This window comes from Corvus hawaiiensis, chromosome 5, assembly GCF_020740725.1.
Source record: "Corvus hawaiiensis isolate bCorHaw1 chromosome 5, bCorHaw1.pri.cur, whole genome shotgun sequence".
NCBI classification, from domain to species: domain Eukaryota; kingdom Metazoa; phylum Chordata; class Aves; order Passeriformes; family Corvidae; genus Corvus; species Corvus hawaiiensis.
Genome location: NC_063217.1, coordinates 44,392,969 through 44,418,307, shown reverse-complemented (window position 1 = coordinate 44,418,307; position 25,339 = coordinate 44,392,969). Strand labels below are relative to the sequence as shown.

At 37.8% G+C, this 25,339-nt stretch overlaps 1 long non-coding RNA gene across 1 annotated transcript; it reads left to right on the top strand.

Annotated features, from left to right (window-relative positions):
- Nucleotides 1–2,402: 2,402 nt before the first annotated feature.
- On the top strand, nucleotides 2,403–13,475 carry LOC125326727. Its single transcript, XR_007203966.1, has 3 exons — nucleotides 2,403–2,991; nucleotides 3,376–3,495; nucleotides 13,353–13,475. It is a non-coding gene; the product is annotated as an uncharacterized LOC125326727 (long non-coding RNA).
- The last annotated feature ends 11,864 nt before the right edge of the window (nucleotides 13,476–25,339 follow it).

Here is a 25,339-nt window from a genome sequence, read left to right as displayed (position 1 = left end):
ACAATCCTGCTTTCTCAGACAACACTTCCACTGAAGTTTCTCTTAGTGAAGACCAGAGGATAGGACATCTTTTGTGATTAAACTCAGTGCTAAAAAACCTCCTCCCCTAATCTTTGATGTCAACTTCAGTGTTGTTTCTAACAGGTTTTTCTTTTAATAATATGCTTGCAGTAGAATGGCAACTTTGGTTGTATAGTTCATTGTATTCATGGAAGATTATATCAAAGCATGGACCTCACTGAAGTGTTTTGTATCATTGGCAAATCAGCAGATAATCACTTTCTTTTTTCATTCAGTCCCGATCCAAACTGTTGGAGTAAACAGTGCTCTTTTTGTTGGAATGGGCTTTGCATAAAGACACTCAACTAGCTAACAGTGCATTGTACTTGAAAAAAATTCTGTCAGTGGTTTGTGTTTAAAAATATTGTAAAAATAATCTGTATCTGCAGTCAAAAGAACTGCACTCAGATGTATCACAAGAACAATTTGCCAAACAATCAGCTGAAGCAGGAGGTTCCAATTTTTCAGAGCTTCGAGGGCTCCTGGTAGAGAGGAAAGCTGTGCTATATGCATGCTGAGAAGTACGAGATAAGCAGCTTTCCACTTGCTGCAATGTCGTTTTAATTACCCTCCAGTGTCTAATTGTGATCCCCCCCTTGGGAAGTCAGAAGTGAGGACACAAGTTTAAGTCAGGCTCTTCTACTTTTTAAATAATTGCATGTTTTGGCAGAAAAAATAGGACCTGGCTTAGAAGGAGTGAAAACTACAATGACAGTAAAACTCAAAAGAAACACCTCTCTTTAAACCAGTGTCCAAATCTATGATCAACAAAATTCTGCAAGCAGAATATCTCTTCACAAAGTGTATTAAAACTACTTAGGCATGAAACAATTATATATCATTTTTATAATAGACAACTAAGCAGAGTTTCTTGATACCTACTTTAATACATATAAGCATAGTGAAAGGAATCTATAGCAGGGTTTGAAAAATGCAAATTTCTATTAACCTAAGTTCTGCTTGATGTCTTGTGGGATTGAGGCAGATCCTGTAACATTTTGATGTTTTTTTCTTTATTCCAGTGATGAAGTCATATGAGGTAATGTTACCTATCTGGTAAAGTAGTTATCATTTCCTACTCTTGAACATGAAGAAGTTGATCTTGTTGCACAAGGAAAAAACAATGCAATCGCTTTATGACATGCTAATATTGTAGATATCTGCCCTTGAAGGTAGGTGACATTACATTCATGTTAATAATACATAATTGTTTTCCCTCTGCCTTTGAAAAATACTCCTGATATTTCTTTCAGTTCCAATTTCCAAGTTTTCACTGTCAGTATTTGAAAAGGCCTTTTAATCATACCCTACTTCTAATATTTTAATTATTGTTTTTTAATAATGATAATATTTTAATTTCTCTCCCATTTAATTGTATTTTTGTAGTAGTGTAACTGTAAAGGGCACAGTATAAGAGCACATTGTTAATAGCTATGACTTTTTACATAACTAAGAGCAGGGGACCACCCCTTTGGTTCTTGACATGATATAACATTATGCCATGCTATCCTGCTTTGCTATCAGAGAAAGAAGTCTTTGGGGACGGAGATCAAGCAGTTTGTTTTGCTTTGTTTTGTTTTATTTTGGTTTTCCACAGCTTCTAATACAGTAGGGCCATGTTCTCAGCAGCTCTTCCAGGAACTATTGCAATGTACTTACATAATAACATTAACTCTCTTTGATAAAACATTCTTTGAGTTGACTGTTGGTGTTATTATTTTTTATTCAACTCTACTGAGTTATATTCCATTCCCCTTCCATATTTATTTCGTCATTTAAAAATCAATTTACAAATGATTTTTTGTAAATTATATCTGTTTCTAATATTCAGAATATTTCCCAGATCAATACAGTATTTTATATTTGTTGTTGGTTTTGTTAGCAAATTCAAAGATAAATAGATTATAAAGTGTAAAATTGAGATATAAAACATTCTAATCTACTGTGATACTTTATGTGGTTGTGGGTTTTTTTTCTTTTCTCCCTTGAAAACTTCTGATTGCAGTGGTATAGACTTGCTTAGAATGTCATTTAGATTGAAGGTTATGTGCCTGAGAATAAGCCTTACTCTCTTATAATGGAAGAAGCTACATCAAATCCAGGCTTGTGATGTCTTACCATGCAAGTAATTACCATTACTTACTATGCAAGTAATACAGGACAAAATTTTTCTTGGTATGATCACAGAGCAGATTACTTGTGTTAATCAACAAGGTCAGTGAGTCTAGGGTTATTTGGGGTTATTTGCTGTAAACCATAATGTAACTCATGAAAATGCTGCCTGTGAAGTCTCTGAAGCTGAGGAATATTAGCAGCTGAAAGCATTCTGTGGAACTGTGTCCCAAGCTGCTTCTGGGTTCTTGTCATGTGTCTGACTACTTTTGGAGACAGGGGCTCAATGGACTGTCAATGTGACCCCATGTTGCTGTTTTTATATTCTACCAGAGCATGTTTGTCCCCCACAAGCCGTCTGTGGATCTCTGCTGCCCTGTGGACCTCCATGGGCTGCAGGGCCACAGTGGCCTCACCATGGTCTGCACCAAGGGCTACAGAGGAATCTCAGCTCTGGCACCTGGAGCACCTCCTGCCTCTCCTTCTGCACTGACCTTGGTGTCTTCAGGGCTGTTCCTCTCATGTGTTCTTACTCCTCTCTTCTCTAGCTGCAATAACTTCTATGCAATAACTTTTGTTTCCTTCTTCTTCAATACATTATCCCAGAGGTGCTGCCACCATCACTGGCATGGATCAGCCTTGCCAGAAGTGGGTCTGTCTTGGAGCCTGCTGGCATTGGCTCTGTCAGGCATGGAAAAGCTTCTGGCAGCTTCTCACAGAGGCCAACCCTGTACTCCTGTACCTCCTGCTACCCCTGTGTTACCAAAACCTTGCCATGTAAACCAAATACAGCATTTCAAAGGAAAGGATAATTTGAAGGTAAGTGAAGAACGGAATTAAGTACAAAATGGGTTTACTGAATGTAGGTCACAGCCAACTAATCTGATAGTGTTTTTTAAATTATAATATCTGCCAATGCAACATACTTGGATCCTAATAACAATCTTCCTGAAATCAAATACTGAAACTTAGTAGATATCAGGCAGAGTTGAATCAGCCCCAGAGCTTGTTTGACCATAATCATGCAGTTCTTTCTGTTTATCATTAACAAAAATAAAGTTGTCAGGACAGTTTGCTCTTTTGCTGCTGTTGGTTTCATTTGCTTTCTAGTGTTATGCTAATAAAACCTTTTGTCAGCAGATGCAAATTAGACCTCATTTAGCAACAGCAAAACGTTTTGACAAACCTTTTTTTTCCATGCAGATTTACATTTTTAGTGCTGAATGGAAACCACATGAAGAAGACAGATAGAAATTCGTTCATGCAAATCTGCAATGCTGTTTTTGCTGAGTTTTCCTCCCTCCTGCTTTCATGTCCACCCAGGTATGTCCTATTAATGTAAGACTTTAACCTTCTACAGATTCTTAGAAGACTCATGTGGGATCTGAGGAATAAAAAGTTTGTTACTGTAATTTGACTAAGGTCAGTTGGAAAGAAAATGCAAATGAATCTATACAAAATACAGAATTTTACTGCACTAAAGGTCCAAACCTAATTGCTTAGGTCCTTAATAAATGCCCCGAGACAGCCTTGGACTATTACTTTTTATGTTAAGAAAACAAACAAAACTTTCCTCCTTTATATGAGAAATGAAATCTAATTTATTATGTTCATAAAGGCATGACATTACTGATATTTGAGACTGAAATTCTGTTGAACAGGAGGAAATTATGGCTGGGCTTGGATAAAACTGTGTAGCTGTCACATGCTGCCTGGGATTCTCCATTAGTTGGAGTAGTAAAGGCTTGTACTTTATTACTGTACTTATTACTGTACTGTACTTACTACTGTATCACTAAGAAGTTCTTAGCTGTGAATAATTTATTACAATAAATATGTTTACCAGCATGGGTTGAGTATAATATGTAGAAAACTGTCATAAATGAAGTGTTCTATAAATGACAGCATGGTGAAAAGAGTAATAATTCTCCCTAAATGTCAGAAACTGAGCTGATGAGAAGAAGAAACATATATAAAATGAAGAGGTGGATTCCAGTCACTTCTTCTGTCACTTCATCCAAGCAGGAATAAAAACCAGTCACCATATCTCCCTTTCATTTGATTAACTTTGTAATCTGCTTTGTGCTGAAAGCACTGGGTGTATTCTTTGGAAGACCACCAGAATTATACTAATGTATTTCTGTTCACAGAGTATGAAGTTAAAAGGTAACAGGCTCAAAAGGGAACATTAGAGAATCCTATTTGAATGCACTAACGTCCTAACACAACTCAGGCCATCGATTGAAAAACATGATGCCAAACAGTGCATATGAGCTACAAGTTGCTAACCTTTTCTATTTTATGTAGGTAAATCTGTACCCTCTGGAGATTAAAAAAATAGTCTAGAAGATAGGAATGTCTTTAAATCCCAGATGAATTCCTTAATTAGGATGTTCTTTAGTTGGTATATACTTTATCAGAAATGAGACCTCTATTCATGTTTTCTTTGCTTTCTGCATGTCAGATATCAGGACATTTTGATTACAAAATAAATTTTAAAAGCAGATCCTGCAGTAGGAGAAGCCTTTTGTGTTCCTTAAGATTCTTATGGCTTAACTACCTACCGGGAATGCTTTTCATTAGCTGGAGAATGAAAGAAGCAAATGTTATTCTACAGGCCCATGTTTGTCATTTGTTGATAAGCAGTCAAAAAGTCAATGTGACCCATATGTCCAAACAATATGCTGCTGGACATATTTTTCCTAATGCACTGCAAATGAGATCATGCATTGTATCTCTAGCATATGCATTTATTCTCTTACATTTTCCTTTGTAGAAAATGATAAAATAATACTTGGCACAGTAATGTAAGGGGTTTTCTTCCTTTATTAGTCTGTTGCATGAAGGGCAGAGGTAATGTGGTTGGTCCTCTTCCATCCAGCTATTTTTAGCAAGATGAATGAGAAATTATCATTGTGAGTTATTCTCCTGGTTCACATTCTAGACCACCTGTGAAAATGGAAGCAAATGGTGGACAGCAGAAGGGCTATTTTAAGTGTGGTTGTGTCTGTGGTGTCACAAAATACTTGAGCACTGGTGAGGCCACACCTTGAGGGCAGTGTCCAGTTCTGGGCCCTTCACTTCAAGAAAGACACTGAGGTGCTGGAGCATGTCCAGAGAAGGGCACTAGAGCTGGAGAATGGTCTGGAGCACAAGTCCTATGAGGAGCAGCTGAAGGAGATGGGGTTATTCAGCCTGGAGAAAAGGAGACTCAGGGGTGACCTTATCACTCTCTACAACTGCCTGAAAGGAGGCTGTAGCTGGTGCATTTTTGGTCTCTTCTCCCAGGTAACAAGTGATAGGACAAGTGGAAATGGCTCCAGGTTGCACCAGGGGAGGGTCAGTTGGAATATTAGCAAAAATTTCTTCACTGTAAGGGTGGTCAAGCATTGGAATAGGCTGTCCAAGGGTGTGGTGAAGTGACCATCTCTGGAGGTATTTAAAAGAGGTGCCTATGTGGCGCTCTGGGAGATGGTTTAGTGGTGGACTTGGCAGCGTTAGGCTTAAAGTTGGACTTGACCTTAAAGATCTTTTCCAAACTAAATGATTCTATAATCAGATACAGGCAACTGATTAAGATTCTTAGTTTTAATTTAATTTAATTTTACTTCAGGAATTTGAAATTGAATCTTTTAATTAGGTGTCTTAACATGGATTACAACAAGGAACTTTCCATTCTTGAACAAAGTTTGATGGCCATTATTCAACACTGCCTTCTTGCACTTTCTGTTATTACACAAATATATGTAAATATATGTGTGCTTATGCATCAGTATATAGATAAGATGTCCCCAGTGTTATGTAAAACTTGAACATGAAAATCCTTCATCAGTGGCAGAGATGGGCATGATTGAAGGTCAGTAAGTCATTCACATGATCAGCAGCTTTCAAACTCACACTGAGAAAAGCTTAGAGTAGGATGGAGCGAGATCTCAGAGAACAGTGGCTAGAAATACTGTAATTGGCCAAAAATGTTGATTAATCTCTAAGCTGTATTCTACTTTGGTCTAGGAAAGAAAAAAAGCTTCTTTCAGGTTTATTTACGCCTTTATGAACAATTTTGAAAAATGTAGAGGTAACATGGATACCAGAAGTGGATGAGGTGCTCCCTTGTGCTTTGTTCCATGCAGAGATGAGATCCTGTCTTGTCTCTCCCTTGCATTTCCTTCCTAATACATCTGAAAGGCATGACATTTTCTTAAGTCACAGCACAGCTCTGAGAAGTTGGTTTTCATTAATTCCTTTTGCTCCTGATTGTTGGTCCCTGTTTTGTAGGTATGGCCTGCCTGTCATATTCCCAAATGTATCACTTTGTATTTCCCATGAAAGAAATAAATACAATCTGAAAGGAAGCAGGTTGCTAGGAAATTCAGGTCTGTTTGTCTTGAAAGCCTGTCATCCTTGTAACTGCTGTATTTTACTATACCTATTGTCATCATCATTAAGGACTTCTGGAATGTGTAGACAAGGCTTATTTGAGTGGCATTTAATACTGCAGAACCCCACATGAGTAGTTTTTCTAATACTGACACTAACACTTTGGTTTTAAACCTTCTAAGGTGCCTTTCTCTTGCTCAAGAGTTAAACTGAATGTGATATAGAATGAAGTCAGAGGTGTTGTAAAAGTCTGTATCTGTTTCACCCATGCAGTTACATTTTCTGCAATAAGACTGAATTCTTTTTATCTTTGTTAAGAATATTCCTTTCTCAGACACTATCAACTGGCATTTGCTACCTTTGTAAGTTCAGTAGCTGTCAATAGTACACATGTGTATTAAGATAGCCTGCAAAGAGGGACTAAAAAAAAAAAAAGCACTTTTTTAGAGGTCTCAGATTCAGTATCAAGGATTTTAAGGGTCATTGCAAAATATATTTGGATATAAAAATTAGAAAAGTCAGAGGACTAGTGTTATCTCTGTAATAAGTTAATCCACATAACTTTAATGCCCTGGAGTCCTCTCAAGATATCTGGCCTACTGGTATCTTGTCTTCTGTATACTACACAGTGAATGAAGTTTTCAGTGATTTTTTTCGCACTTGTCCAGTTCTCAAGATTAATTAAAAATGTATATATATTTTTTGCCATCTATTGAAGGACTCATTAGAAATATATGTTTGTTTCTTTTTAATTCTTAAATGTTTCTTCATGTTATCCTTGATTTCTGAAGCAGTGGATGATAAAAAGGAAGCAGTCTAAACCGATGATAGCTTCCTTACATCATCTTTTAAACACTTCAATCTTTTATTTTGTTCTTCACCCATGGCAGAAGAATATCCTTTGCAGTTTACACTTACAACTTTTCTTCCAAAAGCCCCAGTTGTGATATGTTACTTCAACAGTTTCACATGTAATACTCCTTTGATAGAATACTACCAACCGTATTTTATTTCCGCTTGTATACTCCTTGCTTTCAAGTCTCAGTTGAAGGTGTCTGGTTTTCCTTTCTTGCTTCTAATTTCCTGTTCTAATTTCTTGTGTCTTTGTAAGTAGTGCAAAATATTGGGAAATACTAGTAGATACTCACAAAACCTAGTATTTTGATTTTTTGCATGGTTAAATTCCTCGTTTTATTATTTTCTGAATTAATATGTCTTAGATTTTGTTAGGTTAAAAGTCCAACATTTAACTGCGAACTCATCTCCCCCCCCCCATTTAATCCAACCAGACACTAAGTTTTCAACTGCTCAGCAATGTCTGAATAGTCACTAAAATGACCACCCTTGGCAAATTTGCTCATTATGACAGAGAGATAAGATCAGGTATTAGTATATTTGGGTTGCTTTCTCTTTCCCCCCTTTCTCTCTTCCTTATCATCTCATTGGAATGTTTACTTCCTCTTTATTTTCTGGCCTTATACTACCAGAAAACTCTTCTTTTGGATTCACACTCTTGGTTGTGCACTTTCCAATCTTTTTGTGCCTGTACTCAGCTGAGATTTGGCCTGATGGAAGCTGCTGAAAGTAGGATGTTCTTAGGCTAAGGACAGCATAGCAGATGTAATGTGCAGCCCAGGAAGAAGGGATTAACATGGCAAGAATAGAACTGTAAGAGAGAGAGAGGGGGGGAAGAAAGGTGAGAAAGACAATGCAGCTAAAAGCTTTCTCCAGGTAGGCCTTCTTTAGGTCTGTCTGGCATAAAATTTTGAGCTTTTGGACCTGTGTTCACTCAGCATTGGGAAAAAGATAGAACCATGGATAAAATAACAACTATAGAGAGTGACATGCTAGAGGTGAGATAAATAGGCCTCCTTCTGCAACGGAGCAATGATGTGCTTTGCCTTGTCCCATTCCTTAAACAGTTTGGACCTCCCAGAGGTTGCTTTACCACTCTTGGCTACAGTGTTCATTTCATACAATTGCTTTTTGTTTGCACAAAAAAGCTTGTGGCTCTAGAAGATGAGGTGAACTCCATAATGTAGGTCCTTAGTTTAATACAAAGATAAAAAGGTGCCATGAGCCATTTTTTGAGCAGTGAAATAACATTCCAACAATGAATGACAGGAAAAAAGAAAAGCTTCTGTTCTGGCCATTTTTTGCTGCAGGTATTCAATCTGTTTGTAGTAGGTGTGTTAATAGTGGCAACACTGTGACTTATGTTAGTTCAGATCCCACATTAAGTTGTTAAAGAAGCATTGACTTTGTTGCAGTTGCTGTAAACGTGTTTTTATTGTTGGGATATACTAGTTAAACAGAGTGTAGCATTCTTTATGGCCATCTGTTTTTTAAATGTGTGCTCTGGAGATATCTATATATAAATAAAGAGTAGTATCCCTGTTAACTAAACATGAAGACCAAATTCAAATGCCAAAAATTATTTCTGTTTTCTTCCTGTGAGTGAGTCTGTTATGTCTCTTATAACACTGAGAGATAGACTTACTGTTTCTGTATGATTATATTGCAGCTAAATAATTGATTATGCAGCCATCATGCAGTCTTTGTCAGGTTGTTGCAATCCAATCATGGACAAATTCTTTGCATCCATCCTCATAAATAATTCCCACTTGGGAATTTGAATGGAAGGGTTGCACCTTAAAAAGACCAATCATGATATCTCAGATTAGTTGCAGTTGCACTGCCTTGTCTTACTGGTTTTCCTTTGGAGGGGCTGAATGTAAAGGCTTTTGATTTCCCAAAGTGACTAGTGATTCTGCGTGCCTTGCTAGGAGTCTGCAAGTTTCCAGTGTGTTTTAATTTTCAGACAATTAAGTCCATGTAATTTCTGTTACAGACTGCAAACACACTGAAGAAATCAAAATTGGAAAGAGTTTTTTACCTTTTTTCTGCATTTTTGAAAGGAAAATTTATTTCTTAGGGTTTTGTTTTTCTTCTTTTTTTAAATGTAACTACATAGTGTGAAAAAATTATTGGTTCTAATGAGTGTTTTTCCCAGAAAAGGTGGAGAAGGAAAATCTCTGGGTGAAGAAGACTTAGTATGAACCACAGCATTCTAAAACAATGAAGAATGAATTCCTGCATCTATCTCTGACAATGAGTTTTAGTCTTTCTGCCAGGTATCTTTTAGAAATCTCTAATAAGTCACTGTTGCCGCTGCTCCATTTCTGACTAGCTGAGCAGGGTACTGCATTCAAGGGAATGGAAAAGAGCTGAGTTGGAATGCTAGTGATTTTGTGTTTTAAATTAGACACAGATCATACAGGATGCATAAGTAATTCAATGGTGCATATTCATTTGTATCTATAAATAACCTTGAAAAATAGATGTGTTTCCAGTTTTATGTGGATATTTTTCCAAAATGTTTGTCTTGTAAATATGTGAAGGAACATATCTTCATTTTGTTATGGAGCCTTAAGTTCCTTAATTGTAAAAAAACCTAATTTGCAGAGAATGAAAGAGGTTTTCTGTATACTATCCACAATAAAATTGGAAGGAGATCTATTCCTATTAAAACTGTCTCAGGCAAAACCATTTATTACAACCATAAAAGTACCATTGGTGCACCAGTTGTAAGGAATAAAATTTTAGACACATGTCCTGGCTATTTTCACCAGCCACAGAGTTCAGGAGGAGGCTGATGTAATATTTTCTTTTATTTTGGAGGAGAAGAGAAAATGAGGGTAAGCTTTATTTTTACTATTATTATTATCATCATTGTCATTGATCTTATGGGAGGTTGAGAAAAAGCTCTGTTACACCTAAAAAATGTTGGTATTTTCTTTCAAGAGGATGAAATGCAACCAGAAATAATCTTCTTTTTTTGAGATGCTGTTAATGGATATCTTCATGAAATAATGCAAGCACCTCCAAATATCTGTTTTAATTTATTGCATATTTAATATTGCTGGAAAAAAGTGTTTGTAAAATCTGTATAAAGTTAATGTGAGGTTATGAGAATTGCACTGTGTTCCTTCCATAACAAGGTTCAGTCTTCCAGTCGCTTACTTTTTATGGTCCAGTGAAGATAACCTAACATTTTTAGGTCTAAAACAGTCTCAGTTGCTTTCAGTCCACTTCTACTGTACATGCAACACCTCAAGGTCAAAACAATCACTACCACAAACTTCAGTGAGAGTGAAACGAGTTATTGTATCTGCAGGTATGACATCCCTTCTTCCAACCTGCTGCCCTTTCTTTAGCAATAGCTTCCATGTCTGAGTCAATAAGCTAACATAGAAAAATATGTCAAATTTAGATGATAAAGGCATCCTACCTTACTTTTTATAACATTTTTTTTTCAGACCTTCAGAGCCTTTTGCATTTACTTACTGCAAAAATATTCTCTTTCACTGTGGTTAATTTTATTGTGTTGGCTAGAAATAGACAGAGAGTGACAAACTCCAGACTGGTAACACTTTAAATGAGCCAGCAGTGAGCGATCAGAATAAGATCACAGGAAAAATGAGGTATTCTCTAGCTCAAGCTACTACAGTTTTAATAAAAATAGATTTATGTAATTCTTGATCAGAGTAAATTGATGCTGCTACTTAGAAGTCAACAGATTTAGACCTTTTAACTTAATACAGGAGTATTAAACCATTGCTTTATATATATGAAGTGTCGCTTTTAAACAAGTAAACAAACATCAACCCACCAAACACACAGAAAACCTCTATACCAAAACAGCTCCCTCTCTTCCCTCTCCAAACTGCTGGTTTACTTCTGAAGTGTTCTTCAGGTCAGTGCCATGTACTTGCTTCTCTCCACGTGTGTGAGCAAGCTTATGGATAGTCTCTGACCTAGACATGCCTGCGTGGCTCCCAGCCTTGCTGCCCACATCCTCCACAAACTGCCCTGTCCACAGCAGGGAACGGGGCAAACTTCCTCCTCTGCTGCACCTTGCTCCCACAGGCAAGAGAGAAGCCGATGAGAGGACAATTTTAGGCCTTTTGGGTGCTGACCAGCCTACCACGCTTTAAGGCGACCTGATCCCCATGCCAGAGCAGGCTTCCCTGTGATCCTACTTACCATTCACATTTAGCTTTGTGTTTATGTGTGTAGTGTTCTCTGCTGAAGCAATGTAGTATCATGCCCCATGTCTCAGTATGGCAAAATAATGGAAAATTAGAAGATTTTTGTTGTATTTTTTTTTTTATTTAATGCTTATAGCTGAAAAATCTGAGGTCACCACTAGGCTAGAATGTCATGCTGTTTCCATCAAACTGCTGTTTGCAATGTGATGTGAACCATTGTTCAGGCAGTTTAGAGATAAAGCTGTCATCCACCTTCTGTGCCCTAATGCCGCGTGTTACAAAGACAAATGCACATGTGGGCAAGATTTCTGACCATGAACAAGAGGAAGCTATTTCAATGCAATTAGAGTTCATCAAATCCGACAAAACTGTGTGCACCCCTAGAACTAAAGTGAGTGCAGATGTGTTCTCTGCATTTTGCTTTATGTTGTATTTCATGGGTACACATAACAACAAGTTTGCTTCATTAAACTGGTAACACTAAGTGTGTAAGAATTAATAACCTGGTGATGAGTGAATCTCAAAATATCCAGAGGTTTCTTCTAGTTTGGATAGCAGTAAAAAGTGCAGATGATGATCTGAATGTATTAGATCTCTCAAAAGAGACTGGGGACCCCAGTACAGAAGAATTTTGGCCACTGTGAGAATTAATTTTGAACTGAATGGAGCAGTGCCCAAGGCAGCTGAAACCAAATGGTAGCAATCAGCAGCAAAGACAGTGAGAGAAAAATGCAAAACCTACACAAGTTATGTAGCCAGTTTCATTTCTATTTAACTCTGGCATGTTTTTTCATATTGGCTCTGAAATCTCTTGGCATGTAGATGAAGATATCCCAGCAGTTTGAGCATAGTTTTACTCTTCATTTCTTTGAAAATGCTTTATGCCTGCAGTTAAGGATGTTCAGCAGAAACCTGCATCTTCAAACTGAGTCCAATATCAAATTCTAGTCTGTCCCTTCCGTTCTAGTTCCACCAGAGCAGGCTGGCTCCAGACATCATGCTCCCTTCAATATTTGAAGGCACCAAAGGAGAGTAATCTGCTGTCCAGTGTGGAAGTCAGATGCTGGGGCAGAATTGTCTTGTCTGTAGAGCAAAGAGAGTTGACATAAACAGTTTGAAACATTAGGACAGTGAAGTTACAGGATGAGAGACTACAGATATCCAGATTTTTTTTACATTTAAGGGATGTATATTTTAAAGAACAATGCATTCTCAGCCCTAATTTTTTTTTTACCTAAGCATTTTTGTAAAGGAATGCCTTTATTTTTACTAAAATGCCACTTTGGGACAAAAATGACTGTATAGTTTACAATTCTAGTTGAAGTAAGATCTTAATTGCATCAGAAGTTCACGTGAGGTTGACGCCTCTCAAAGAAGGCTGTCAAAAGCCTGCAATATCAGTGAGCATGTTTCATGCCTAACTAATGAGCCTTTTAACTTTTGGCAAAACCTATGCTTAAAAAAAGATTAAAATAGATTTCATCTGGGATACCTAAAACAACCACTCATTGAAGAAACCCTTTTAGGTTCTATGATACTCAAGGAAATTTATGTTTTTTAGATATGGTAATTTCCCTAGAATGAAAATTAGGACCAGGGGTTCATTAGGAATCTTATTTTCCAGTATTTATCTTGTATATCTCTGCTGGCAAAATTCTTTGGCCTTAAAATTCTGCTGTTAATCTCTGCACGAGTTAGATTTATTTTTAAATGTCAAGTAAATTGATCAACCTGCTCTTGTTTTTATTACAGAACTGTAAAACTTACCAGATGCTGCTGCTGAGGGTTGGTTGATGAGGATGCTTGTCAATGGCCCGAGGTAGCGTAGAAGTACAAGGTCAAGGAGATTATTTTTTGAATGAGCAACATTTGAAAGTGTTTCACATTTATTTTAAGAGAGACCATGGACTGTGTGAGGGCATCTTAAGTCCCCACCTTTTTCTCCTTATAGTTTTGGGCTATTGTGTTTAAAAGAAAACTTGTCTGGTTTGTTGTTGTTGTTGTTTTGTTTGTTTGTTTTGTTTGAGACAATGAGCAATGAGCAACCTGAAACTTGTCCTTGCTCTTCTTCAGCACCACACACCACGTGACACTGGAAGAGGAAAAAAAGTCTAGGAAAACAGGGCAGCAATATTACTTCTGGGTGTCTGCAGTTTAAGAAAATACTCTCCCTATCAGACTCTTCTAGATGGCAGACGCACTCAAGTTGTTGGCAGTGATGGTTGATGCTCACTGGGAAACAAGAGTTTGTGTCCATGGGTACAGATCCTTCTGATCACACCCACTGCTCAGCAAAAACTAAATGTGTGATAACTGTCCTGCAAGCTTGTCAAAAATCTATAGAACTTGTTTAATTTCTTAAACATCATGCAGTACATTTGGTTTTGGTCACTTGAATAATCTGTGATTCTCGGGGGAAATAATAACTCAGTGACAGGTTTACGAGCTGAGCTGCTGGTTATATGATATAATTTACTTCCATAATGGAAAGTTAACAAAAATATGAAAAATTTACATAAGACATGGCAAAGACTGTAATTTTCACCAGTTGTGTCAGGAAATCTCTTGAATGCATTTCACGTATATCCAAACTATTAATTTTTTTTGAAATAGCTCTTTGTGCCCATTGAGGGCTTGTTTGCATAGGAATTTTTAAATTGCTGAATTCTTTAGCCTTTGAGTAGGATAGAGGGGAGAGAAAGAAGAAACAGAGAGTATAACTTTCAAACAGCATCCCCCCAGCTCCAAACTTTCAGATTTTTCAGTGTCCTAGAGTTAAAACATTGTTTGTCTGATTTGTTTTATGATAAATATAATCTTCTGGGTACAGTCTAGACAAGAGGTACTTTAAATGGAAAGGGGCCTTTCCTTCCCTCTGTTAGAGGAATCCAATGCTGGGGTTGTGGTTTAAAGGAAACTCTTACCTTTTGACTATGGAACAACTGGCATGACCTCCTTATAAAGTGTTGGAAAGGGGTTTTGCAGTTACATCCAGGAATTCTTCTGGTCCCTCCACTTTAGGGGAAGAAGTGAGATTGCTCAGGGAGCTTGGTGACTGCAGTGGAGGAGCTGGTGGAGAAAGTCCTCATCCAGTAGTTCTGGCACATGCATCAGCAGTAAAGGATGCAAATGAGACATTCCAAGAGGAAGTAATAAATTTGACAGCATTTATGCTAGAGACTAGCGTTGACTAGTCTCAATGAAGGGAAATAGACATCAGAAAAGCAGAGTAATTTTATTTAGTCATGACTTAAATAAGAATCTTCTAGTTCCATTAATTTAAATGCAATAAAAAAATGAATGTTGTTTCTTATATATGTACCCTTTAGCAATGTAAAGCCAACACCTACATTTTAGCTACTTAATCAGTTTATATATTTAGTTGAGTGATATTATGTATAGAAAAATTCACCTGTGTTATATTGAAAAGGGGAAAATTGTTCCTTGCCTCATTCTTTATGGTGCAAGCTGACACAGTTTAATGAGGGCAAAGGAAGTTATCCAAGGAATTAAATTTGGCTCTACATACAAAAATCAGAGAGGCATATCTATAGCATGAATTTCAAAGCTATGCTTCAGAACATTGTTTATATACACCTGCATGAACAAGAATTTTTGTTTCCAAGTGGCTGGTTTTACATCCGCTAACTTTTCACAGTGTTTGTCCACTCACCTGTGGACTCCTGCTGGGAGATGGCGCGAAATTTCCACTGAAGCTGTTGGTTACTTCCAGAAAGTTGATCTGTATTTCTGAAAATATGGGACAGGTAATGTCCCACTTGGAGGAACCTGCATTTTTTACTGCCAGTAAAGTAAAAGATACTGTGTCTTGCTTAGGAAATAGCACTGGTATTTTTTAGTTTCTCTTTGTGGCTACCTGCACTATATATTTGTGGTTTATTAATTTGCATTTATTGCAGTGTGGCTGTGCTTTGCCTGTATACTGTACATCCAAACTTCATCTTAATTTAAAGTTGAATATTATCTTTTTCTTTTTTTCCCTGAGCTTTGATGTTCTGAACTTTTCCTGGGATTTAAAAAGGAGGACAAAGGCTATTTTATGAGGATCTCTGGTCTCAGGTCAGAAACCAGAATAATCTCTAGACTGCAGACTGACAGCTCATTTCTTTCTCTTTAAATTCTGTCAACTATGTAATAATTTCAAATTAAAACAGGGTTCAAATCCAGGTCACTGGAAATAAACAGCTAACATTTTAGTAAAAATGGTCATGTGGAAACTTCCTGCAGTTTGTTCTGATCACTTTAAACAGTCTTTGTTTGCTAGGGTCAAAGGAGGTCTGAACCACAGAGATTTAAACGTTGAAGCAAACCAGTGACACCACTAATTAATAAATCTCTTGTTAGAGAGATGGACAAAGAGTGTTTATTTTACCACATTCAGCTGAACTACACAGATGGATAAGTGATTTCTACTGTGATCCTCATGTGAGCTGAGTTTTAAGATTGTGTTTATCATGTGACAGTATTCCAGAGCAAGTTCACAGATGATTAAAGTAGTAGTAGTAGTAGTAATAGTAGTAGTAGTAGGAGCAGTAGTAGTAATAGTAGGTCAAACATCCTTTCAAAGGATTATATTCTTGTTACATGTTCAACAATAAAAATTCTGAAATCATGTAATATTCAAATATATATATATGTTCAACACCAACACAATAAATTTCTGCTTTTGTTCTATCTTGCCTTCACTAAAAGTTCACCAAAGAATGATTTGATAGAAATATATTAAAACAATATTTTTATTATCTAATCACTGGGCAAAGTTCTGTTAGTTTGAGATGGTCATTTGAGACCATACAAACAGGATGAACTGGTAGATATTTATTGAAAACAGGAGATAAAATTGGAGCATTTACTTGTCATATACTCTCTCTTTACATTATTTTTAGGAGAGAAATATGCACAGTTGTAGCTTTTGAAGATGAAACACGAAGCTGATACTAAACAGTGAGTTTGTCCAGTAAACCTGTCTGTGATCTGAAGGAAAGGTAAGGCTAGCCATGAGCGGCTGTCTTAACTGAATTTTAACAGGCTTTTGATCAAAATCCCATAAATCTTCATTGTATTCATTGGCAATTGTACTTTGTCTTGCATGAGCCTGAGGCCTTTATGTACCTAAGGTTAGGGAAACAGGATTTCTGACCCACATTATTCTTGGCCACTGCAACCCGCAGTGCGCTGCTGCAAAAATAAAGTCTAAAGAGGAATCCCCCAAAGTTTTGGTGAATCCATTTAATAAATCATGTAGAAAGGAAAAAAAAAAAATCCCCTAAGCCAAAGGGAAGTGATAGGGAGTGCGTGGGTTCATCTGGTCAGGGTCATGTAAAACCGTGTTTACTCTTCATTTTACATATGCTCTATATGTTGATATGACATCATTCTGCATGAAGTTAGGAATACTGTGCGCACATAACCACAAGTTTGTAAGAGTTGCAGTGAATATCCCTTGAGAGAGGGAACATGACATAATTTAAAGTTGGAACCTGGAGTGATTTATGAAAGTCATTGTCTTACTGATTTAGATACTTTCCATATGTTGTTGTAAAAACTCTGTTTTGTATTGTATGTGTAAAATGTGTAGCAAATTAGTTTCAATAAAACTTTCTTCCTCTAAAAAATGTTGGTTTTAAAATGTTGATTTTTTTTTTTAATCTCTAGTCTGTGATATACCACTGTATTTTTATGGAAAGGACATTGTAAAGTAAAAGATTTTGAGGTGACTTTGCTAAAGTTTGGTAAGTACTGCAAGTGCTTTTGATGCTAAAACATCCTATTGCACTGGATTTATGGCTTGACTTGTGTACCATGCTTATATTTATGGCTTGACTTCTGATACCATGCTTATAGCTGATATGGAGTATGCCCTGTGTCATGCCTGAAGCCCTGAAGGTACTGTCCTAGTATGGAAGGAAGAGAAGAATTTTTCTCTTACCAGGTGTAGCCCATTATAATTCTATCTCATTTTATTTTGGAAATTATTTGAAGATGGATCTAGTTACATTCAAATTATGTGATGGTAACATGATTTCTAAAAATACATTACTGCCTGAGGCATTAAAGGACTCAATTTAATTTACCACTATATATAAAATACTTTTATTGCAGGGAGACTTTATTCCAGTGGTTGCTTAGTAAGTGAATGGACATTTATTAATCAAATAAATCAACATCACCCATGGCGACCTGCCCCAGAAGTACCTGCTGAGTAGAGATGGATGAACAAAGCATGAGGAAAAAATTATCTGGTTTGTGCTGAGCATTTCTGCTTGCAATTTTCTAGAATTTGTTCGTTGTTCAGCATTATTCACCAAACAGTGTCTGCAGAGTAGTTTGCCTTGTAGCTTGTTCAGAAGCAATTTGTAGCAAGTATTCAACATATACTTCAAGCAGAGATTATTTGTCATTAATATGGGGGTGAGGTTTTTTTCTTTGTGTATGATCCCTTACTCAAAAAAGTTTGTTGATGACAAATGAGGCTAAGTGTTGCTGTGATACAAATTAATAATAGCATGAATTATGATATCCCTTTAGCTTGGTTTTAGACCCTTCATAATGATCTCCATAGATTTCAGTGGTATTCAGACCAAGTTTCAAGTATTTTTTTCAGCACTGACATTTGGGACAGACACTTTAAAATACATTAGGCACACTTTCTGTACTCCCTTCTTATCAATCTTTGTTTTGGTGTCTTTGTCTGGCTTTAAAGTTTTTACTGAGATATCCATGGAAAGTGAATTGCAAAGAAGATATAAATCCACCTGAAACAAACAACTCAAATATCATTAGAAATTGTGAATTTTCTTTTCTTGCAACTGCAAACCAGGGTAGGTTTTTAGACCTTCTCCCACCTACCTATCTTGTAAGGCTTTTAAATGTGAAGTTGTGTGAAATAGCATAAACCCAACTCATACCTACTGAGAGCTCACTTTGCAATTGTTTGAAATGTATTTTCAGAAATGTAAAACACCATCAGTGCTGAAAACCAGCAACTCAGTCCCTTGATTAAATGCATCAAAAAGAAGCATGCAGCTGGAGCACCCACTGCGTTTCTTTGGTTTGTTTCTTTCCTTGCTGAGCAGCCACGAAGCTGGGGAGGGTGCAGAAGGGTGGGCTGAGCGTGCAATCCTTTGGACATTCTTTATTGCATCCTCTGCACTGCTAATGTATCAATCCCCTATGGTTCTCCAGACTCCCACGCTGTGTGAGCTTGCTGCTGGGAGGGCAGAACAAATGTTGCTGTAAAGCTTTAACATCTGTGGTAGCCATGAGTGGCTTGCTGGATGAGCTCTCCAGCAGGTAGGACAGCCTGTTCCTCAGCTCTGATATCATTAACCAGAGCCACTGCTACTCACCCCCTGAGGATTGCTAATGGATCTTTTGGGGCTCGGGAAAAGCTAGTCAGACAAACAAGTATTTTCCTCAAAGCCTGAAGAGCACGACAAACAACTCTTTCTGGGGCAGCGGTGGCAGCTGCTCCTAGAGGCGTAGGGATACAAGGCACATTTGCTCGGCAGAATGAAGTTTATCCGCCGGCAGGGGGCTGGAACAAGGCGCATGGGATTCCTCCACTCTCAGGAGAGTATCCGAGGTGTAAACATGAAGCGAGGGGACAGAATGCTGACTCTCTGAGGGGAAGCAGTGATGAGTCAGTGCTTGTGCTCAGGCCTGTTTACCAGAGATTAAAGAGTTGTGAGCATGTCAGACAGCCAATTCAAAATGAGTCTGAGTCTCTTCCGTCTTAATCTGGGTGCTTAAAGCAATTTATCATCAGCTGCTTTCTTCTGCTTGTAGAAGTACTGGAAATCCCATTCCAGTCTACCTCGTTTTCTCTCTAATATCAATCAATTTCACTTTTCTCTCCATGGATGATATGTCTAATTAGAGAAATGGGAACCTGTACATCACAACGCCGGGAGACCCTCTTCTAGGCAGAGTCCTCCAAGGCAAGGACTGCACCTCTTCTTGTCACTAGTTTGAACTTACCTTCTGCCTGATTCTCTGTTTAAACTAGCTCTCTGTAACTCCTCTCTTTTTCACTGAGGCACAAAACCATTAGCTTTTCTAACTCTGTAATGAGTCTTCTTCAGTGGCTTCTTTCCTTCATTCGGGTTCTCAGCAGAAATGAAAGTGGAAACCAAATGCATCCCCAGCCTGGAATAATTTCAATTGTCTCAGCTGAAGAGATTGGTTATTTTTTTTTCTTGAAGGGGCTCTGTTCATTCATGACCCTGGTGGTCATTGTTTGAATACCTTTGCTTTGACGCTTTGTTTCTGGAAGGAAACAAATAATTAGAGTTGTGCAGGCCACAGAAGGTTATCTTTTCCAGCTCCATGCCCATATTCCTACGTTTCGCCCCTGGCCGATGCCCCTCTCCTGGCTCCAGAGCTCGCGTTGCTCCACGGCCGCAGCAGATGGCGCCCGAGCCCCTGGAATGCTCTCTTCTCCCAGCGCCAAGGCGGATTTGCGCCAGAGGCTCTGCCCCAACGTGCCCTGGTACCATCAGTGTCTTCAAGTGGTTCACGGAATGGGGAAGATGGGGAATAAATAACAATAAGAAAGGAAGTTTTGGCATCAGTGAAGTTAGATTGGGTATAAGGACTGTTATTTACTTAGAATGTCTATGCCAGGAAAGGATGTGATTACTATCCTTAATGTCATATTCTTAGCAGGAAGCCCTTTCCAGTATAGGGAACTGCATGCCTAACAAATACATTAAATTATAACAAAAAACATTTACATGGATGTGGTGGAAATCTGCACAAGGAAATAACTAAGTAATGGATGAGCAGTGGTAATAGTTTCTTTTTACACAAAAACCAATGGTACTACTGAATTGCAGTACGCTTTTTTGATGCTCTTTATCTTCTTCTTTTTGTTTTTTTTTTCTTCAGGAAAGGTAATCAGTTCTCCCGTGCCAAGCAGAAAAGGCTTTCAGGAACACGCTGCTAACTTTTCTGTTCAATCTAGCAACGGCATGACTTCATTTTACCCTGTTTATCAGAAAGCAAGGATTTTGGCAGCCTGCTCTAGTGACTAAAATAGAGTTAGGCAGCTCAGATATTTAGGGCCCTAATGCATGATTTGCAGCATTAATAATGCAGACCTGATAGGTTTTGGCTCTCTGTGCAGTTAATGGAGAAAGTAGATGCAAATCCTCAAGCACAGGACACTGTGTACCATGAATGCATATTTCACAAGCATTTTTTTTGGTAGTTGTTCTCAGTTCTTTGAAAAGAAAGCAGTCACTGCTGCCCAGTGCTTGATAATCTGCTCCCATCTTTTTAATAAAGATGTTCTGTAATAACTGGTGGGAAGAAGTAAATGCTAACAGAGCAGCCCTAATGGAATGAAATTAGTCACCTCTGTGAAAAAGGACAAAGAGAGAAGATATGTCTTTCTGGGTCTAAAAAAATAATTATTTGCAAGCAGAGTCAATGACAAAAGCACTGACAGGATTGTCTGTCAAATGTCCATCATGGAGCTGTCCTGAGTATTTACAAAGCCCCTGTAGTCATGCTTCACCTCTGTGGACTTGGAAAATAAGGAAACTGGGCAGACTGTAAGTGCTGTAAAGATACCAAAAACGAAGTGACTCCTATGACATTAGCCATAATAACAAAGAGGATTCCAGCTCTAAAATAATAGTGCATTGCTGGATTATTCTTGCAACTTGAGATATTAAATGGTTTTAGAAAGAATTATGCTTAACCCTGTTTTGTGGGAGGGTGTATTTTTTTGCATGTCAAGGAGATTTTTACCTATGGTTTACCTGTTATTTCTGTCACAAGTGCTGGTTTCTAGTCCTGCAGTCAAGTCACCAGAAAACAGGAGAAATGCATAGTAGAAACATATTGAGTAGTAAGAGAGTTTCTACTGGTGGCTGACAGAGCTGAATTTAGTCAAGAGTCTGGCTTCTAGACAACCTGTCTGCAAAAATATCTCTTCACTTAGTGTTGTGTAATTACTTCCTGAGAAACATTTAAGGCCATTGCACACTCATCATCATAAAGACTATTTTTTTCCAGAAAGATATCATATATCTGGTATATGGTCAACCACGTTAGCAAGGTTTGACTAGTCTGGTACTTCTGGTACTTTTAGACTGGAGGCACACAACTGCCTTTTTGTATCTAACTGTATCTAACTGTATCCATACTTGCCCCCGTGTCCTCTCTTATGACTTGGCATGGATGCAGCCTGATATCAAGGCATTGGACACTCCATCTGAAGGGGCATGATCTGAACCCGAAGTTCCTGGCTGCATTCTTGGCAAATATATGTTAATAACCTTGCCAGTCCATTGAAAACAAATTATGGCTTATCATTGTCGTTTTAGAGGAAAAGGAATTAATAACTTTTGCTTTTCCTTTTCTATATTTTAGAAAATGGGTTTAATACCTTTTCCTGGCCTTCCTTCATTGGTGAGTACCAGGCTTGATTCTCCCCTGCTTTCCATTCTGTATAGATATTACCCTTTGTCCTGAGAAGCTGCAATATATTAACGTGTCAGAAACAGCGGCATTTAAAATCTGTCTGTCAAAAAAATAAATAATTTTTTACTATTTATCATTTATCAAAGTTCCTGCTCAAAAAGCACTTCAACCAGAGCCATAATATTGAATTCATGGTGTAAATATAATTGCAGAATATACTACTCTCAAAACTAAACTCAACCAAATAAATGGCATTGTACATGTTCTATTACTGAAAGATTACAGAATAAAAAAAACACCTAGACCCCAAAATCTGTGCCTGTTTTTTGCTATCAGTGCACATGGCCAATCAAGAAAGGCTTCAGCATACAGAATGTTCTAAATGTTAATAAATTCCAACTTAAAGTATGTCCTAAGGAAAAAATAGTATTCTATGGTGTACAGTTGAAACTTTGAGCCTACCACAAATCCCAGAAGCTCACATTCCCAAAACAACTGGTCTCCAGCAAATACCAAACAAAAATAACTTTTCAACAGAAGATGTCTCTGGAGTGTAGAAAAATACCAGCTCTCTTAGGACAGTCATGCAGGAGAAAGTTAGTAAATAGTCATCATAAACTCCAGCTTCTTCTGTGAACTCAGCCAATAACCATCATGCCTGGGTGGTGGCAAGAAGAACAAGATTATTTTCATTTTCTCTATGTGACAAATTCCTCTGTTCTCCAGATTAAATGAAATAAAGCCCTCCACTGCATCTGGTGTAATAAAATTGTTCTACTACCCCCTTCTAGTCCAGATGAGGCAATCAGAAATGAACACTTTTCCCTTACAGCTGCTGCTGCTTCTTTTGATCAAAATTGCTCTGTGTTCTTAGTGACTGTAAATCTGAAAGAGGAAGCGTTTTTAGGAGACAGAATAGACGTGCATCACCCTCTTTGGTAAGCATTCAAGGCTTTCCATACTCTGGGGATTGCAAAAAAAAGCTCTCTGCATATTTCTAGGTCTCACATGTTGTTCTTTATTAATGGGATTTTCCACATCAAAATCTCCAAGCATATCATGGGTATTATTCAGCCCAAATGAATTCATAATTAAGAGTTCAAACAATGAACGATCCAGGATTTTTTTTTGAGAATCTTAATAGAGCTCACATTACTAGGCTGTTACCAGCCTAATCCAGAAAGGAATGAATAATGCTTAAACCATTAAGCCATTAGGGTTTTTGAGGAAATGGAAAGCATCCACCCTATCTAAGAAATCAATTCCACAGAAATTGTTCCATTGTCAAATACTCTGGGAAAGCAAGTCCATTAGTTTCTTGCGGTTTTTTAAGTTACCAGTGTTTCATCAAGACAGCTTCTTTTTTTAACTGTGCAGTATTATGTACAATGTTTCAAGACAAGCTGAAAAATAGGATGCATTCATGGCAAGTGCTGTCACATAGGCTGCATTCCCAAATGAGACCATTCTTATTTCCAAACAATTGGTGGCCATGAATTCTCTCCACCTGCAGCAATAACACCTCAAGCTATCTGGTGCTCTGCCATCTCAGAGTATCCAACAAGGATACTGGGTACATACTATGTGTGAATGGAGGTAGGATCAAGTTGGCAGGAGCCTGGAAAAATGAAGATGAGGAGACATTGCTTGGTATAGCCTCATGGATTCATAGTGAGCAGACTGGATTTCATGAAGTCCCAGTTTAGAAGGAAATTTTGAAATACATTTGCCTTATCTCTGTTTTATCAGAGGAGATACACTTCACTCAAATATCCCTTTTAAAGTCCAACCACTTCATATAGAGAATTTCAGACCAAGTGGGAGATTAATTCAAGACAGAAAAAAGCAATATTTGAGGCTCCTGTAGTGAGAGGAAACCAAGTGAGCACTATATTCCTCAGTGATCTGTGAGGGAGAAGAACAGGATTTCACTGTCCAGCTCGGAGCAGGGCAGGGTGGGGATGGTGCAAATGGTGTTATGGCATCAAACTTAGTGATTGTCCTGGTCCCAGGAATTCAATTGATATAAACTTTCATTTGAGTCTGTAAGATGAAGTGTGTTTACATCCTTGCCACGTGCTCATAACCTTTCTTGGCTAATGCAGGCCACTAGAAAATTCTTTTTCTGCATATGATTCTTGGGATATCAACTCTAAAATCAGGCAGTACAGATGCTATTTTGTTGGAGCCTACTAGCTTTTGAACAGCCTGGAATGATGTGGAGGGGAGATGAGCACTTGGAAATAGGTTCAACTTCACCCAGTTTCACACCTGCCATACCACAGGCTGAAGAAAAAATTGTTGGGTTTGTTAATTGTTGGATTTGTTATCTTTATCATCTTAGACTATGATAAAGTAATATGCAAACAGAATATTTGAAAGAGACAATACAGGTAATGATTTTTTAAAAATGTGGGTTGAGGAATGTAAGAAAATCTCAGGTATTTTGTACCAATATAAAACCTGTAAACTGTCTCTTTCATTTCAACAAATTGATGTAGGTAGTCAGCAATTATCACCTTCCTGGTGGAATTCATAGCCAATATTTTTTTCTGAAGGTCATTTAGATGCATTGTGCACATTCAGTCTCCTCTCAATTCTCTCTCAGGAAGGAAATTAACTTATTCAGGAAGCAGTTTTGAAATTCCTCCCATTAAATGCAGTCCCAGTTTTTGGAGGTGTGAGTGCTTTGACGGGCTCTACATCTCCTTCTGTACATGACTGGCCTGCATAACATTCTGCGGCTATGATTTTCCTTTTGCTTCTCTGAAGTGGTTTCATCTTGGTGCAATATTATAATCAGGAAATTAAATACTGAGGGCTTTGGGAAGATCAGCACCTAGTATTTTTTTCTGAAACAGAAAGCAAGGCTTGAGACATACCTAAGAAAATTCCCTGTTCACCTCAGGGAATCAGGTTTGCCTGATCCAATGTCTCATCTCTGGCAGTATTCCACATCTGGTGCTTTGGAAGAAGATGGAAAAAACCCCTGTGCTATGGAATATCTGGCCAAATACATACATTTATATCACTGTGTAACTTAGGACAGTGAAATTACAAACTCGTTTAAGGTTGTAGGAGGAGAAGGCTGTGCAGTGTTCCCCAGGAATGGGAGTTTAGAGAGTCAGAAAGTGAGATAGAGGTTTATGGAGAAGTTTGGGGTTTGAGAAGCCTCAAACTTAAAAGGAAGACACAGAACTTGGTTTGATGCCTCTCAGTGGAATGTCCTGTCTCAACTACTGCAATCTTTGTCACCTGGGAGACAGTACTTTTCATCTTTTAATAGA